Raw genomic sequence first — 15,898 nt, 5'->3', positions numbered from 1 at the left:
GTTCGCAGCTATAGGAGGCACCACAATGCTTTTTCCATAAAGATCTGTAGTAGGAGTAGAGTAAGAGCCAAGCACTCTCCTTTGTTGATCATCCCCATTCGGATTTGCCATATTGGCATTAACAGTATTATTGTGATCCATAGTGGATTCTACAGCCTTGTAGAGTCTTGCTTGTTGTAAACGTCGCCTACAAGTCCTTTCAGGTTTTGGATCAAAGTCTAACAGAGGTTTCTTGTCCCCGTTCCTGCGCATAAACAAACAGAAGACAAGAAAAGATGGAATTCTCTACGTCAGAGTGCAGAGAAGTCTCTGTGAGGTAACCTATGTAAAATAATAAAATAAAAATACTAAATAAAATAAATAAACAAATTTTGAAATTTATAACTAAAATTAGATAGAAAATTTTGAAAATTAATAGGGAAAATAAACAAAAAAAAATTAACTAGGTGACACCAAAGTTAAATTTAGAAATTAAGGAAAAATATTATTGCTATTTTTTTAAAAAAAATATATATTTTTTTGAAATATACTAAAGTAAAATTTAAATAAAATTAAAACTAAAATGCCTAATCTAAGCAATCAAATAACTAATAGTTGTTAATCACTATCAATCCCCGGCAACGGCACCAAAAACTTGGTGTGAAATTTCTAACCACAAACTAACCGGCAAGTGCACCAGGACGTACCAAGTAATACCTCAGGTGAGTGAGGGTCGATCCCACGAGGATTGAAGGACTAAACAACAATGGTTAATTGATTTACTTTGTTAGGCAAACAGAAAATAATGTTTGGGAGTTCAAAGACATTAAACAATAGCAAGAATATTAAAGAAAGGCAAGTAAATAAGTTGGGAAGAAAATATGGAGAAACAGTTAAGACTTCAGAGTTATCTATTTTCTGGATTGACTTTTCTTATTAATTTATTTTAATCATGTAAGATTTAATTCATTGCAAACTATATGTGACTAGACCTTAATTCCTTAGACCTTCCTAGTCTCCTCTAAAATTCATCAACAGCCAATTCCTTGGTCAATTAATTCCAATTATGGGGTGAAGTTCAATTCTAGTTATATGCCACAGAAATTCTAATTACCCAAATATAAAAGGATTATATGTCATGTATCCCGTTAAATTCAGATAAACTAGAAATTTAGGAGAAGTTGTTTTCAAGCTGTTGTTCAAGTAAAGAGCTTTTTCAAGTTATACAAGAACTCAATCAGAAAGAGGGTCATACTTCCGTTCCACCCAAATTCATAAAATAAAGAACGAGAACAATTCTTGAAATATAAATCAAAACATGAATTAAAATAGAAAAACAATAAAATCAATCCATACAATAGACAGAGCTCCTAACCTTAACAGTGGAGGTTTAGTTGCTCATGGTTCAGAGAGAAAATAAGGATTCTGATAAAAATGTATTTTGGTAGTTTGAATGGAATAATGTTGGGCTTGAATCCCCCTGTTGGAATTCCCTTTTATATCAAATCCTAATTAATTTAAAATCTATCTTTTAAAACTAAAATAATATCTTTTCCTATTTTAAAATAATATTTAAATTTAAATCAGAGTTAATTATGGCAATCACCAAGTCTTCAATTGATGGATGGGGACCACTTGATTCCTTCACTCTGCAGCCTCTGATCTGTGCTTTTTGGGGTAAAAACTGGGTCGAAACTTGGCCTGAATTTGCCCCCAGTGTTTTCTACAGATTCTGCATGTCGCGCATGTCACGCGTATGCGTCAGTCACGCGTACGCGTCGTTGGTCTTCTTCGCGTGTCATGCTTACACGTCAGGTACGCGCACGTGTCGCTATGCAATTTCGCTTTTCACGCGTTCACGTCAGGTACGCGCACGCGTCGCCATGGAAAGCTCCAAATCATGCGCACGCATCAGGCACGCGTTAGGCACGCGCATGCATCGCTCCTTGCTGGTCAGCTCCTTGGTTTCTTCTCTTTCTCTGCAGAAACTCCATCAAATTCATCCGAATGCTACCTAAAATAAATAGAATTGCACAAGACTCAAAGTAGCATCCCTAGTGGCTAAAAGATAATTAATTCTTGATTAAACTCAACAATTTAAATGCAAATTCACTAAAAAAAGATAGGAAAGATGCTCAAGCATCAAAGACCACAACATCAATTTAACTCCTTTTGCTAATTGTCAAACTGGTCCAAAATGGTTGATGCAATCTCTTACCCCAGCTAAGATTTCACAAAAGGAAAGTATCAGTATTTGGTCACAATTCTTAACTCCCCAACTACTTTTTGCTGGATTTTCAGGTGAAGATGACCTAAGAACCATAGTCTACATTCCAAATGCCGTTTCTAGACAGTTTGGGTTAGCTCAGGCCATTCCGTCATCTTACCATCTTCAAGGGTCTCAATCTTTGCACATCAAAACTACTTCACTAGAAGATCTGTTGAACTTTCAAAAGGACAATGCTTCACAGAGAAATAAATTCCACCTATTCACTTTTAAACCTTGCCTGTTAACCACATGCTCATTCTTCTCTTGGTGGAAAACCTATTACTCTTCCATGTAGGTCACTTTTAGTACCTGTTGTCAAAGGATGACTACTGCTCTTGTAATGCAACAAGTAAGGAGAGCATCAACCGTAAAAAAAGGTAATTACAGCCAAATTATTTGTCAATTGAATTCATAAAATTATGCTCTTCTCTATGCTGTTTAATGTTATTTCCTTCATGCATAATGCCTTCTAAGAATGACACCTATTTTACTTATTTTATTATTATTATTATTATTATATTTTTTATATAGAGGAAAAGACCACCTCACTTGATGCCAATCCTCCCTTGAGGAAAACTTTTGGTAGGCTTGTAGGAAAAAAGAAACTCAATTTTAATTACTCAAGCCGCCAGGTAAAGAGAAGACTTGAACCAATTGCAGTGTCAACATCTTCAAATAGTGATGACAAGGATGACACATCAAATGCATCCGATGGCAACCTTGACGGACCGGTAGTCTCTCAGAAAAATGAAAAGGAAAATGAGAGCAACTCGTTTAGTGATAAAGTAGTGAGTAAATCCTCTTCGGAAGATAATGATGTCGACGCTCTTAGTCTCAGTGGTCAACTTGTCTCTCAGGTATTTTTATATGTTCTCACATCCTCCATATTAAAAATAGCATTATCTTGAAGAGCTTAAATGATGATGATGTCTCTCATACTGATTTTTACTCTCATTAATTACCTTTGTCATCATTTCACTTCTTGCTTTAGGTCACTGCGGTTCCTACCATTTCCTTGATTGTGTCTAGCGCTGAAAATCTAATGGCTGCCATATCTGACCAGCCTACACCTAATGCCAACGCTGATAAGGTATGACATTTTATTTAGCCTGATTATTAGTATCTCTTCCTGGTATCTCTTTTTTTTATTATGTTGACACTTTCTTTGCATTTTTGTTTACCTTTAAAATTCTAAAATTCCCTCGAGTGAGCGGTCGAAAAAACAAATACCAATCACTTCCATTCATGCTTAGACCCCTAATGTAGTGGATGATTTGTTGGCTGACTTAGGAAGTCTGAATGAAGCATATGCATGTAGTATGGATACACAGAAGGCGATAGTTGCATCTTGTTCTACCATTCAAAGTCACCTTTTAACAGAGCAGCTATATACTACATGCCCCACAACCAAGACTGGCGACAAATCCTTCCTACTTCTATTGGCCCAACAACTCCGTGCTTGTAAGAACCAGGGTTTTTCACGTAAACCGTTTTGATAAAATAATAATTTTAAGTGCCCGAGATGGATTCAAAATTTAGAAGTTTTAATTTGAAAATAAAAAGATAAAATTTGGTTTCAGTGAATTTTTCTGAGTCAGAAAAGGTATTTTCTGTGAAAGACCGAGAACCGGCAACCGAACCGATTGAACCGATTTAAGCCTGTCCGGTACTGTGTTTTGAGAAAAATAATATTTTGAAAATGTATTTTTTTTGAAAAGGTAAAAATAATTTAGAAGTGAAAACTGGGCACTAATCTTAAAGGTTTTGGCTCAAAGTGGGCCAAACGAACCAAAAACGCTACGCGGTTGGATCGGGCCCAAGTTGGGTCCAAGGCACAACATATATAAGCTCATTAAATGAGCTTTTCAGCTCATTCCACCCTCATTTGAAGAAGGGGGCACTGCTGAGTTGAGAGGAAAGGGAGAAGAAAGAATACTATTCACCCTCACATTCTTTTGCTTGTAACTTGAGCTATGGAGCTTCGATTGATGAGCCATTTGCAGCCATGCGAAGCTCTTGTTGAGCTCTACATTTCTATTCAAATAAATCTGGTAAGATCCTTCTTTTCGTGCTTCAGTTTCCAGCCCTAAGTTTCTGCATTTTTGGGGTTTGGTTTTTGAGTGGTTTTTATGGTTTTGCTTATTTAGGTGATCTCTAGTAGCGGATAATTGTTAGATTTTACCCCTAATCTTGTTGGACAAGGTAAGGTTTCACTAAACCCTTGTGTTTAGTTGTTATGTGTATCTTAGATTTTGATTTTGATATATATATGATGTTAGATTGAGTTTTGGGTGTTTGTTGGAGTTGGTTGAGGCTTTGGATCAAGCTTGGTAGCTTCGTTTTGATGTTTGATACGTTTGGGAATCGGCCAAGGTATGGTTTTGGTTTTCTTTATGTAATATGTAATGTTTATGGAAACTTAGGCTAGTAGCCCATAGGATAGGATTGAATTGGATATGTGGTTGTTTGTGGTATATGTATGATGATGGTGGTTGTTGAGGATTATTGGTGCTAATGATGTATTATGATGTTGGTTAATGTTAGTTATTATTTGGTGATAAATTGTTGGAATTGATGAAGATTTGTAGTGGTTGTTGATGTTGGTTGGTTGATGATGCTTGACGAATTAATTTTGTAAATATTGTTAAATAATGATGTTGAGGTATGATGTATATTGAATTTGAATGAATGTATATTGTTGATTATTGGTATAAAGCATGGATGAGGTTGTTGATGAAGATGGATAGTGAAAGAATGTTGATTGGTGAATGTAGTTGGTGGAGGAATGATTATAGTGTTATATATTTGATATTGAGGTTGAGGATATTGAAGGGTGAATGAAAATGTTAGTATGAATGGTAGATTGTGACACAAAGGGTCAGTTACGAGGTAAGTTGGAGTTGGTATGGTTTTGGTTTGATTTTTGGTTGAAATATTTTGAAAGTTGAGGTTTGGCAAAATTCTGCATAATCTATTTTCTGGCAGCAGCTTTGGACGCTTTTTGGGAATGATCTAATGATCACAATTGCATGGGATTAATTTTTCTCGAATCTATGTGATGTTAGAAAAATCCTGGAAATTTGGTTAAAGTTTAACGGTTGGATTAGGAGATATAAATTTTTGAAGTTTGTTACTTTAAAACTGATTTTCTGCTGCTACATAATCAAACCAGCAACTTTCCAAGCCTATATCTCCCACTCCTGACCATAATTTTGAGTGGGACCAAAAGGATATTGAGACTTGGACTATTTTTTGTTTGTGTCAAAATTTTAGACTATTATAAATTTTGTAGAAGGAGTTGTGCTCGTTTTAAAAATAGAGCTTTAAGCTATTTTGACAGCAAAACTAGTTTTTGAAAGTAAACTTGTAATCAGTATAACTCTCACCAGAAAATGATTTTTCTATGAGACTTTAACTGATTTAAAGCTCTACGAGTCTAGTTTATATATGGAAAATTTCACATACATCAAATGAAAGTATGATTTTTGGTGGATTTTGTAAGAATAGGGTAGCTTGTTATCTTGGAGCAGAGATTTCAAACTTAAAATCAGTTTTTGCAAGAGAAATGGTTTTCCTTTTTATTTTATTCAACTATTTTACCTTCCCAACAAGCTTGTAAGCTTCTGTGATACCTTTTTAAGATTCTTGGACTTGTTTTTGGGCATCAAACATGGGAAGGGTCCTAGGAGACTTAATTTTGGTTTATCTTTGAAAAGTTAGCAAACGGAGATTTATGTTTTGGTGTATTGAGGATGAGTTTGGTTGACAGAGAGGGAAGAGTAGTGAACTTGGTGATTACTGACAACGAAGTGAGAAATTGGTGAAACTGATGAGTTCATAATGGAATTGCTTATGATGAGTTTGAGAAATATAAATATTTAAGAATGTTAATGGAATGATTATCATGATGAATGTTGACAGTGTGCCAGGTACTATATCGTTGGAATGATAATGATTAAAAGAGAGTGTGCTAGGAACTATATCCTTGGAATGTTGAGAGTTGATAATTAGAAGTGATTTGAGATGAGAAATGATGATGATTTGAGGTTGATGGACTTGCGGATGTGGATAGTGAGCCAGGCACTATATCCTTGGAATGATTTGTGATGAATTATATGTTGTTGTTGTTTTCTTTTTCTATCGCAAGAGTGTACCAGGCACTATATCCTCGGAATGATAGTGTGCCAGGCACTATATCCTCAGAACAAAAGCGTGCCAGACGCTATATCCTCGGAAGTGGCAGAAAGGCGACATCCGAAAGGATGTGTCGGGTTGGCATACATAGACCAACAAATGATATCACGAGGCAATAGGACAGGCATTCATCATATGCATTTCTTATGTGCTTGTTTGCTTTGATTACTTGAGTTTGCCTAATTGTATAACATACCTACTTGCTTCTTGAATTACTTGATGTATATGAAAACTATTTGTGTTTACTTCCTTGCATTATCTTGTGTTTGTCTAGTGCTGAGGAAGTTAGGTAGGTGGTGGCGATGAGATCACATGGAGGTTAGGTTGGCGAAGGCTGTGGGATACAGCGGTGTGACTAGTACTAGTTAGAAATCCTTTAAGTTTAGAAAATCCTATTTGTTGTTTATGGTTTACGTTAATTATAATTGTTCTAAGCTTGATTATCAGTTTGGTGTGAAGTTCTAGGATTGCCTTCGGTGTTCCGGAGCCTTACATCTTACATTATTGGGCACTGTTACCATACCGAGAACCTCCGGTTCTCATACCATATGTTGTTGTTGTTTTTCAGACGCAGGTTGCAAATCTAACTCGGTGAGATTGCGGGTATGGTGACAGAGCGGAGTATGGTTCCTCTTTGGTTTATTTCTATTTTCTTGTGGTAGTTACTCTCATATCTTTTGTATATTTATCTTTATGGCCTTAGAGGCTTATTTGAGGGAATAGTTGTATAAGCTGTTTTTAACTCCAAAACTCTGTATGTCTGTATATTCTAGTTAGCTTAAACTCCGCAAGCTGCGGCTAGTTTCCTATGATTATTATACTTTTATATCTATATATATGTTCCATTCTTTTACATCTATACCTTGTGTCTTGTGCGTTAGCTTCGTGTGAACGTTTCGCGCTTTTGTAATCCTATTTTTGAGCTTAATCCTTCATCGGGCTTCTAGAATATATTATTTCCTTCTATATAAATATGTATAAGCCTTAGAATATCGTAACCTTTGATTAACATTTGCCTTATGGCTAGAGGTAAGGGTTAGGGTAATTGGGGTGTTACATTTAGTGGTATCAAAGCGGTTCGTCCTCGTGAGCCTGAGGAGTGGGCCGATTGTGCTTCATTGCACACTCTGGGTCATTTTTCTTTCATGCTATTTAGGTCATCTACTTGATATGCATAGCATGCTTATTTGTGAATGCCTTTGGGGATAATCGAAGCACTGAGCTTGAGATATTGAGACTGATCACCTTGATATCGATTGTTTGGTGTGGAAAGGAAACCCGAATGGCAACTCACGGATAAGGTCGATCACGTTAATGGAGAGGTAGTGAGGATGGCTATCCTAGTCTATGGGTTTCGATCTCAACATATTCAAGAGGACCAGTTCGTGGAGTTTGCGGCATATCAGTGGATGGATGCGGCTAAGCACTAGTGGCAGGGGAGGTATTGATGGATGCTTTTGCGGTTTTTAATTCTAATTTTCAATTTTTAACTGGTATGGTCTTGAACCATGTTAAAAAAAATTTAAAGGTTAAAATGATTTTGAAATTTGGTTCGGAACTTTGGTTTAAATAATTTGGTTTTGCAAGATGGACAGAACTCTTGGTTTAAATGTTATGGTTTAAAAGAAGAGTGAGTCTCTGATTTTGTTCAATTGTGGATTTGGTTTCTGAATTCTCTTATCAAGAAGGATTCAAATTGAAAGGTTTTTATTTAAGAAAATCGTGATTTAAAGTAATCTTCTTTTCAGTAAATGATTTTTGACCATTTTGAAAAAACTTTCACAATGAGTTGGTTTAGAATAAACTTGTTTTGGAGATTTTGGAAAATGTTCCAACAATCGGTATTTGTTTTAAGGAAACTTTTGGACTACTGATGACGATAATCAGAGTGACGCAGCGAAAGGCGAGAGGGGACATTGACACGGTAGAACGCTTTGAGGAGAATATATAGCGTAATTCGAATTTTCGAGGGCGAAAATTTTATTAGGAGAGGAGAATATAAGAACCAGGGTTTTTCACGTAAACCATTTTGATAAGATAATAATTTTAAGTGCCCGAGATGGATTCAAAATTTAGAAGTTTTAATTTGAAAATAAAAAGGTGAAATTTTGTTTCAGTGAATTTTTCTGAGGCAGAAAAGGTATTTTCTGCGAAAGACCGAGAACCGGTAGCTGAACCGGTTGAACCGGTTTAAACCTGTCCGGTACTGTGTTTTAAGAAAAATAATATTTTGAAAATGAATTTATTGTTTAGAAAAGGTAAAAATAATTTAGAAGTGAAAATCGGGCACTAATCTTAAAGGTTTTGGCCCAAAGTGGGCCAAATGAACCAAAAACGCTACGCGGTTGGATCGGGCCCAAGTTGGGTCCAAGGCCCAACATATATAACCTCATTAAATGAGCTTTTCAGCTCATTCCACCCTCATTTGAAGAAGGGGGCGCTACTGAGTTGAGAGGAGAGGGAGAAGAAAGAACACTATTCACCTTCACCTTCTTTCGCTTGTAACTTGAGCTACGGAGCTCCGATTGACGAGCCGTTTGTGGCCACGTGAAGCTCTTGTCAAGCTCTACGTTTCTATATAAATAAATCTGGTAAAATTCCTCTCTTCATACTCCAGTTTCCAGCCCTAAGTTTCTGCGTTTTTGGGATTTGGTTTTTGAGTGGTTTTTGTGATTTTGCTTATCTAGGTGATCTCTAGTAGCGGGAAATTGTTGGATTTTACTCCTAATCTTTTTGGGCAAGGTAAGGTTTTACTAAATCCTTGTGTTTAGTTGTTATGTGTATCTTAGGTTTTGATTTTGATATATATATGATGTTAGATTGAGTTTTGGGTGTTTGTTGGAGTTGGTTGAGGCTTTGGATCAAGCTTGGTAGCTTCGTTTTGATGTATGGTACGTTTGGGAATCGGCCAATGTATGGTTTCGGTTTTCTTTATGTAATATGTAATGTTTATGGACACTTAGGCTAGTGGCCCATAGGATAGGATTGAATTGGATATGTGGTTGTTTGTGGTATATGTATGATGATGGTGATGGTTGAGGATTATTGGTGCTAATGATGTATTATGATGTTGGTTAATGTTAGTTATTGTTTGGTGATAAATTGTTGGAATTGATGAGGATTTGTAGTGGTTGTTGATGTTGGTTGGTTGATGATGCTTGACGAATTGATTTTGTAAATGTTGTTAAATAATGATGTTGAGGTATGATGTATATTAAATTTGAATGAATGTATATTGTTGATTATTGGTATAAAGCATGAATGGGTTGTTGATGAAGATGGATAGTGAAAGAATGATGATTGGTGAATGTGGTTGGTGGAGGAATGATTATAGTGTTATATATTTGATATTGAGATTGAGGATATTGAAGGGTGAATGAAAAATTTAGTATGAATGGTAGATTGTGACACAAAGGGTGAGTTATGAGGTAAATTGGAGTTGGTATGGTTTTGGTTTGATTTTTGGTTGAAATATTTTGAAAGTTGAGGTTTGGCAAAATTCTGCATAATCTATTTTTTGGCAGCAGCTTTGGACGCTTTTTGGGAATGATCTAACGATCACAATTGCATGGGATTAATTTTTCTCGAATCTATGTGATGTGTAGAAAAATCCTGGAAATTTTGGTTAAAGTTTAACGGTTGGATTAGGAGATATAAATTTTTGAAGTTTATTACTTTAAAACTGATTTTCTGCTGCTACATAATCAAACCAGCAACATTCCAAGCCTATATCTCCCACTCCTGGCCATAATTTTGAGTGAGACTAAATAGACATTGAGACTTGGACTGTTTTCTTGTTTGTGTCAAAATTTTAGACTATTATAAATTTTGTAGAAGGAGTTGTGCTCGTTTTAAAGATAGAGCTCTTAGCTATTTTGACAGCAAAACTAGTTTTTGAAAGTAAACTTGTAATCAGTATAGCTCTCTCCAGAAAAATAAATTTTCTATGAGACTTTGACTGATTAAATCTCTATGAGTCTATTTCATTTCTGGAAAAGTTTAGATATATCAAATGAAAATATGATTTTTGGTGGATTTCCTAAGAACAGGGTAGCTTGGTGTCTTGGTGCAGAGATTTCATACTTAAAATCAGTTTTTGCAAGAGAAATGGTTTTCCTTTTTATTTTATTCAACTATTTTACCTTCTCAACAAGCTTATAAGCTTCTGTGACACCTTTTTAAGATTCTTGGACTTGTTTTCGGGCATCAAACATGGGAAGGGTCCTAGGAGACTTAATTTGGGTTTATCTTTGAAAAGTTAGCAAACGGAGATTTAGGTTTTAGTGTATTGAGGACGAGTTTGGTTGACAGAGAGGGAAGAGTAGTGAACTTGGTGATTACTGACAACAAAGTGAGAAATTGGTGAAATGATGAGTTCGGAATGGAATTTCTTATAATGAGTTTGAGAAATATGAATGTTTAAGAATGTTAATGGAATGATGATCGTGATGAATGTTGAGAGTGTGCTAGGCACTATATCCTTGGGATGATAATGATTGAAAGAGAGTGTGCCAGACATTATATCCTTGGAATGTTGAGAGTTGATAATTGGAAGTGATTTGAGATGAGAAATGATGATGATTTGAGGTTGATGGACTTGCGGATGTGGATAGTGAGCCAGGCATTATATCCTTGGAATGATAGTGTGCCAGGCACTATATCGTTGGAATGATTTGTGATGACTTATATGTTGTTGTTGTTTTCCTTTTCTGCCGCAAGAGTGTGCCAAGCACTATATCCTCGGATTGAGCATGCAAGTGTGCCAGGCACTATATCCTCGGAACAAAAGCATGCCAGGTGCTATATCCTCGGAAGTGGCAGAAAGGTGACATCCGAAAGGATATGTCGGGTTGGCATACATAGACTGACAAGTGATATCACGAGCCAATAGGACAGAAATTCGTCATATGCATTTCTTATGTGCTTGTTTGCTTTGATTACTTGAGTTTGCCTAATTGTATAACATGCCTACTTGCTTCTTGAATTACTTGCTGTATATGAAAACTATCTGTGTGTTACTTGCTTACATTATCTTATGTTTGTCTGGTGCTGAGGAGGTTAGGTAGGTGGTGGTGATGGGATCGCACGGAGGTTAGGTTGACGAAGGCTGTGGGATACAGCGGTGTGACTAGTACTAGTTAGAAATCCTTTAAGTTTAGAAAACCCTGTTTGTTGTTTATGGTTTACGTTAATTATAATTGTTCTAAGCTTGATTATCGGTTTGGTGTGAAGTTATAGGATTGCCTTCGGCATCCCGGAGCTTTACATCTTACATTATTGGGCACTGTTACCATACTGAGAACCTCCGGTTCTCATACCATATGTTGTTGTTATTTTTCAGATACAGGTTGCAAATCCACCTCGGTGATATTGCGGGTATAGTGACAGAGCGGAGTATGATTTCTCCTTGGTTTATTTCTATTTTCTTGTGGTAGTTACTCTCACATCTTTTGTATATTTATCTTTATGGCCTTAGAGGCTTATTTGAGAGAATAGTTGTATAAGTTGTTTTTAACTCCAAAACTCTGTATGTCTGTATATACTAGTCGGCTTAAACTCCACAAGCTGCGGCTAGTTCCCTATGATTATTAAACTTTTATATCTATATATATGCTCCATTATTTTACATCTATAACTTGTGTCTAGTGCGTTAGCTTCGTGTGAACGTTTCGCGCTTTTGTAATCCTGTTTTTGAGCTGAATCCTTCATCGGGCTTCTAGAATATATTATTTCCTTCTATATAAATATGTATAAGCCTTAGAATGTCATAACCTTTGATTAACCTTTGCCTTACGGCTAGAGGTAAGGCTTAGGATAATTGGGGTGTTACAGTGCTGTTCTATCCAAACCTGTTTTGACACTTGCCATCGATCCGAACTTTAAGGCTCAGCTTTCTGATATTATTTTGACCTTTTCAATTACACCACATCCTGTGACTATTGATCCTTTGTTGGCTCGCTTGAAAAAGGTTTATGAGGACTGAAGAGAGAACTTTTGCGTGGTCTAGAAATTCACAGATAAATCCTCGTTGCAAGTATAGCTTCTAAACCGACAAAAGTCCTTTCTTACAAACGTTTTGGTTGTCACAAGTAACAAACCCCTTTGAAATTGATAACCAAAGTATTTAACCTCGGGTCGTCTTCTCAAGGAACTGCAGGGAGGTATGTTCTTATTATTGGTTATGAGTTTTGTAAATTGGGGGTTTTGAAAGTAAGGAACAAGTATTTTAAATGACAAATAAAATAAATAAATAACTGTAAAATAAACTCTTGGCAAGGTATGAAAATTCGAAAGTCCTATCCTAGTTACCCTTATCAATGGTGATGAGAATTATATTTTGCTCTCCACTAAGTCAACCTCTAACTATGAAGGTAAGTCGAGTGGGTAAATCAATTTAACACCTAAAGTCCTAGTCAATTCCTAAGGAAAGACTAGAATTATAGGGATTTAAATCAATCAGCAAGGATAACAATTATCAATCATGATGAGTTTGACAACTCAAGAGTTACCAATTAATCAACCAAAGCCAAAAGGGAAAAATCTAAATTATTAATATAAATAAAGGCAATCATAATTCTGAAATACCTCAAATTATATTAAATAGAAAATCAAATCTAAACATGAATGGTTCATAAGCCAATTTGGCAACAAAAGTAATTAAAGGAAAGCATTAAAGTATCTGAAAGTAAAAGAGAAATATAAAGTAAAAGGAATATTGAACCTGATAACGAGTTGGAATACTAAATTGAAATAATAAGAAATCCTAATCCTAAAACCTAAGAGAGAGGAGAGAACCTCTCTCTCTAAAAACTACATCTAATTCATGAAAAGTGACTAATTGAAGACATGATAATGAATGGATGCATTCCCCCACTTTATAACCTCTAATATGTGCCTTCTGGACTTGGATCTGGGCCAAAAAGGGTTTCATAAATTGCTGGAAGCGTTTTCTGTAATTTCTGGTGTGTGGCGTCTGTCACGGGTCCGCGTGGGTCACGCGGTCGCGTCATCTGGAGTTTTCCTTGTCACGCGTTCGCTTCAGTCACGCGTACGCGTCATCTGTGTTCTGCTCATGGCGCGCGTCCGCGTCAGTCACGCGTTCGGATTGCTGCCTTTTCGCGCTGGGCATGCGACCGCGTCGTCCATGCGTTCGCGTCGCTTCCAGTTTCTTCAAAAACTCCATTTTGTGCTTTCCTTCTATTTTTGTATGTTTCCTTTCCATCCTTTAAGTCATCCCTGCCTTAGAAGATCTGAAACTTCTCAACACACAAATCACGGCATCGAATGGTAATAAATTGTAATTAAAATAAATAATTTCAAATTATAGGAAACATGTATTTCACATATATCACATAATAAGGAAGGGAAAGTGAAACCATGCAATTTACATGAATAAGTGGGTGAAGGATTGAATAAATTACTTAAATTGAGCACAAAATATATCATAGAATATGGGTTTATCGACCTCCCCACACTTAAACAATAGCATGTCCTCATGCTAAGTCCAAGATAAAGAATAAGGTAAGGTTAAAGTGGTGGAATCTCATGCAATGCAATCTACTCTAAATGCAAACTACCTAAATAAATCATGCAATTCTAATTGTTATTCACTTGTATATAAAATTTACATGTAGTTAAATTAATTCACATTCTCAAGGAATCATATATGCATAGCCAAACCCTAGATAATGTTAAAGCACTTTTACAATTGAGATGGGTAAAAATATTTTACAAACTTGCAAGACAATTAACAATTTAAGCAGAGATATATGGTGATGAGCTATTGAACCCTCACTGGATTTTGTGTTTACTCTCTAGTCACTCAGTGTTTATTGGGTTAATCACTCTATTCTTCTTTTTTATCCTTACTTTCTATAACTTTGTTCTTCAACTAACCAATCAACAATTATAGAATATAGGCATACAAAAATCATGAGGTCTTTTTCAAGGTTGTAATGGGGCCAAGGTAGGTAAGGGTATATGTATAAGGCTAAGTGAGCTAATAAGTGAATCCTTGATTAGTCTAAGATCTCACCTAACATACATATTTTATAAATCAAAGTTTCTTAACCTATTTGCCCAAATTTTCTCACTTTGTATTGCAAGCTCATGCATTAACTTAAATTTTATCCCATGTGCATTGATTCTTTTTATTTTTGCAATTGGGGGATTTTTTGCATCCCCTTAATTAAATACCGAAAAAATTTTTTTAATACACATGGTAATTCAATTGTTTTGATTTCACATGAGCATGCTTCCCAAATTTTTATTTTGAAACATCTTTATTCTTTTTAACTTTCCACCTTTGTTTCTATCATCCATGTTCCCATAAAGCTCCCCACACTTAAACAATACACAATTTCTATCTTAAGCTAACCAAGGATTCAACTTGAGATTTTTATTTTGTTTTTCTGCTTAAGGCTAGTAATGTGGTTTATAGAACAAGAGGGGATTAAAAAGCTCAAGGGGGCTAACAAGGGTGATGTAAAAGGTAGGCTAATTTTGGGATAAGTGAGGAAAAATTCAAATGATGGCCTCAATCATCTCTTTAGTATGTATCTATACTCTCTAATTGGACATATAGATTAAAACAAAGTAAAGAACACCAGAATGAAAAAGAAGGGCAAAACACACAGGAATAAAAATTATGGTTTGAATGTAACCATACAATTAAGCTCAAAACTCACAGGCTGTGTGTTCTCTAGCTCAAAAATCATATATCATTTATACATATCATGCAAGTAGAAATTAAGAGCTCCCATTATTCTCAATGTAAATCTTAGGGTGCCTTTAAAGTTTTAATGTTGTTCCTTGATGAAATGTTGTTAACTAACTAACATGTAATGCTATATATACAAGGTCTGTGGATTGTTTTTGATTATGTTAAAGTCTCTAGTTTACTTCCTTTTTATTTTTAATTTAAACCAAACTATCATATGCTAAAAGGGTAAACTATACTAATTAATCCACATTTTCTATAACTAATAAGTTTAGAATTGCAACTAAACTAACTGGCTAAGGTATAAACTAAAGTGCAAAATGCTGAAATAGAGTAAAAATACAGCAAAAGGATAGTGTATAAGTACTGAACAATAAAAACAAAGATAAAAATACAAAAAAATAAACAAAATAAGATAGAAAGAGTCTATAGTGGTTCACCAAAAAGAAATATGCCAGGGATGGCGACCTCCCCACACTTAAAATAAAGCATCGTCCTCGATGCTCACTCAAGCTGGGTGTGAAGGAGTGTCATCACTGGAAGGATGGGCTGCTGGAGTCTCGGTGGTGGCCTGAGGAAATGCAAACTGGGTAAAGGTAAGAGGATTTGTCTACTGCAGGGGAGGCTCTGACTAGATAGGAATCTCTGCATCTGCAGCCTATATCTGGTGTGGCTCCTCTTGCTGTGGCACAGCTTGCTCTGAGCCTGCCTGCTCGGTCTCTCTCTGTGGATGGGTC

Source organism: Arachis hypogaea, chromosome 14 (assembly GCF_003086295.3).
Source record: "Arachis hypogaea cultivar Tifrunner chromosome 14, arahy.Tifrunner.gnm2.J5K5, whole genome shotgun sequence".
Lineage (NCBI taxonomy): Eukaryota > Viridiplantae > Streptophyta > Magnoliopsida > Fabales > Fabaceae > Arachis > Arachis hypogaea.
Note: the sequence above shows the minus strand (reverse complement) of the source record.